The sequence below is a fragment of the Suricata suricatta genome, chromosome 12 (genome assembly GCF_006229205.1).
Source record: "Suricata suricatta isolate VVHF042 chromosome 12, meerkat_22Aug2017_6uvM2_HiC, whole genome shotgun sequence".
Classification (NCBI taxonomy): Eukaryota; Metazoa; Chordata; class Mammalia; order Carnivora; family Herpestidae; genus Suricata; species Suricata suricatta.
In genome coordinates, this window is record NC_043711.1 from 76,149,471 (window position 1) to 76,153,176 (window position 3,706).

A 3,706-nucleotide genomic window follows, 5' to 3' on the forward strand; every position below is an offset into this window, starting at 1 on the left:
CATATATATATATGTATGTATATATATATGTATATATATATATATATATATATATATACACACATATATATATATACACAATGGAGTATTACATGGCAATGAGAAAGAATGAAATCTGGCCATTTGTAGCAAAGTGGATGGACCTCATGGGTCTCATGCTAAGCCAAATAAATCAGGCAGAGAAGGACAGGTACCATATGTTTGCACTCATAGGTCTAACAGGAGAACAAGAGAAACCTAATGGAGGACCAGGGGGAGGGGAAGGGGGAAAGAGAGTTGGGGAGATAGAGGGACACAAAACCTGAGAGACTACTGAATACTGAAAAGGAACCAAGGGTTTAAAGGGGGAGGAGGAGGGGGAAGGGAGGTGGTGGTGATGGAGGAGGGCACATGTGGGGAAGAACACTGGGTGTTATACAGAAACCAATTGACAATAAACTATTAAAAAATAATAAACTAATTAAATGTTAAAAAAAACTTCCATGCATAAATAAGATGAACTACACAACATAAGCTGATTAAGCTCTATTATTAAAGACAACAATTTGCAGATTAGGATGCAAAACCATAACCACATGCTGGTTATAAGTTACATCTACAAGGAAGTAACAAAAAGGTTAAAATGAGAGAAAAGTAAAACTTATATCAGGAAAATGCAAAAAAAAGAAATCAAGGTAGTACATTGACATCACTTGGAGGATTCAATGTTGTTACAAGATGACATTGATAAAATTCAAAACTTCATTTCTATGCATTAAAATATTAAAAATAAAAATTGTTCACAATCTTAAGAGAAAGTAAACAAAACGTAATCATTACAGAAATGTTATTTACTTACAGTATTAACCTTTCAAAGAGGACACAAAGAAATAACAAAAAGAGGATGTGAATAATATAATTAATAATATTGATTTATTAATTACAAATCAGATCATATCCCCAAGAAATATAAAATATGCCATTATATTCAACATCCAAAGGACACTGGAAACATGAACTATTTATTAGATTATGCAAATAAATAAATTAGTTAAAAACTCAGTGTATTTGCAAAAGCAGAAAACATCCATGCCATTTTCTCTGACCATAACACAATAAAATCTGTAGAGAAAAATAAAAGTTTAAATTAAAAGAAAAACTAACTAGTTGGGAAATTTTAGAAAGCACCCTTCTAAATAACTTTTAAGACAACAAAGAAAGAAAAAGCAATACCACAGCTGTTGAGAAAATAAAAATGATAAAATTATACATCAAAATTTATGCAGTAGGGCCAAAACTGTATTTAGAGGATAATTCATACTTTAAAGAGTTTTCAACATTGACAAGACATAATGGAAATTAGTTAATATACTCAAAAAGTTGAGAAACTGGAATGAGGCAAAACTAGTGGAGAAAAATAAAGGAAATCGCTCAGTTAAAAAGGATTAGCCAATGTAATAGAACACAAAATAAACTTCTCATATCTATTGATACTAATTTTTAAACAAAGGGTCAGACTTTGCCACACTCTTAAATAACATTTATTATGATATTTTTCAGGAGCTCTGTCAGGAGCTGTACAGCATGAGCTCGTCTAGATTAACTGATCTCACTTATACTGGTCTGAATTAAGGGTGGAGGCTTGGTTGAAGCTGCAGAAACTTTTTATTAAAAAAAATATTTTAGGGCCACCTGGGTGGCTCAATCGATTGGACGTCTGACTTCAGCTTGGGTCATGATCTCACAGTCCGTGGGTGCCAGCCCCGTGTAGAGCTCTGTGCTGACAGCTCAGAGCCTGAAGCCAGTTTTGGATTTTGTGTCTTCCTCTCTCTCTGCCTCCATCCTCCACTTGCACTTTCTCTCTCTCTCTCAAAAGTAAATAAACATTAAAAAAATTTTAAATATATTTTAGCTCTTTTCCTTCCGAATGCCACTGAAGATCTTGGTGTCGCCACAGGCCACCACCTTGCCCAGTGTTACCTGTATTGTAAGGACAAGCTTTATCCCAAATCTTGCTTCTGCAGAGGTGTTCCTGACACCAAGATCCACATTTTTGACCTGGGGCCTAAGAAGGCAAAAGTGGAGGAGTTCCCACGATGTGGCCACAGTGTGCCCAATGAATATGAGCAGCTCCCCTCTGAAGCCTGTAGGCTGCCAGTCTGTGTGCCAAGCAAGTACATGGTGAAAAGCTGTGGCAAAGATGGTTTTCACATCTGGGTTCGGCTCCACCCCTTCCATGTCTACTATCAACAAGAAGTTGTCCTGGGCTGGAGCTGACGGGCTCCGGGCAGGTCTGCGGGAGCCTTTAGAAAGTTCCAGGGCACAGTGGCCAGGGTCCACATTGGCCGCATCATCACATCCATCTGTACCAGGTTGCAGAACAAGGAGCATGTGATGGACGCCCCACATAGGGCCAAGTTCAAGTTCCCTGGCCACCAGAAGATCGACATTTCCAAGAAGTGGGGCTTTACTAAGTTTAACGCCAGCGAATTTGAAGACATGATGGCTGAAAAGCAGCTCATCCCAGATGCGTGTGGGGTCGGTCAAATACATCCCCAATCGGCGTGTGGGGTCAAATACATCCCCCAAATAATCGTGGCCCCATAGGCAAGGGACGGGCTCTGGACTCCTGAGAGCCTGCACCACCCCTCCCTATTCATGCCCACCAATAAATCTTGCTTCCTATCTAAAAAAAATATCTTAGGGACGTCTGAGTGGCTTAGTCATTTCAGTGTCTGACTTCGAATGAGGTCATAATACTGCGGTTTGGGAGTTTGGACTCTGGCTCTGTGCTGACGGCTCAGAGCCTGGAGTCGGCCTCAGATTCTATCTTCCTCTCTCTCTGCCCCTCCCCCCACTCACTTTCTGTCTCTCTGTCAAAAATAAATAGACGTTTAAAAAAATAAAAATAAAATAAAATAAAATAAAAAATGTTTGAAAAAATGAAGGTTGTTAAACAAACTAAAAAAAATGAATTATTTGAGGGGCACCTGGCTGCCTCATTCAGAAGGGCTCTTCATCTTCATCTCGGGCTGGTGAGTTTGAGCCCCACATTGAGTGTGGTAATTCCTAAAAAATGAATAAATAAACTTAAAAAAAGAATTATTTGAAGAGATTAATGGAACAAACAGGTCTCTGGCAAGTGTATCATTAAGGAGCAATCACATAAATATCCAAGATTTTAAGAATTAAAGGATTTAAAAGACTGGGGACTTATTAAAGAATCCACAGATTCAAAGAATTTTTTAAAATTAAGGAAATAACACATTCAACAAAATAACACAAAAAAACAGGGAAGAATTGTTCAATAAATCATATTAGGATAACCAATCAGTAATTGGGAGGATATATTTAATTTCTCCTTTTATATAATTCACTAAAAATCAATTTGCAGTGTAGTATATGTTCTCTCTAGGGGGAATTAACCAAGTAAAAAAGTGTGGGAAAATGTACATAAAATTTACCAACTTAATCATTAAGTGTATAGTTTATTAATGTTAAACACATTTACATTATTGTGTAACCAACCTCCAAAATTCTTTTTGATTTTACAAAACTGAACGTCTCTGGGGCTCAGTCGGTTAAGTGTCCGGCTTTGGCTCAGGTCATGATCTCATGGTTCGTGGGTTTGAGCCCCACATCGGGCTCTGTGCTGACAGCTACCCCAGAGCCTGAAGCCTGCTTCAGATTCTGTGTCTCCCTCTCTCTCTCACCCTCCCCTGCTTGT

The 3,706-nt window shown here is 38.1% G+C and overlaps 1 pseudogene; it reads left to right on the top strand.

The window, feature by feature from the left end:
* Positions 1-2,612, top strand: part of LOC115274502 — an 8,195-nt pseudogene extending 5,583 nt beyond the window's left edge.
* The last annotated feature ends 1,094 nt before the right edge of the window (positions 2,613-3,706 follow it).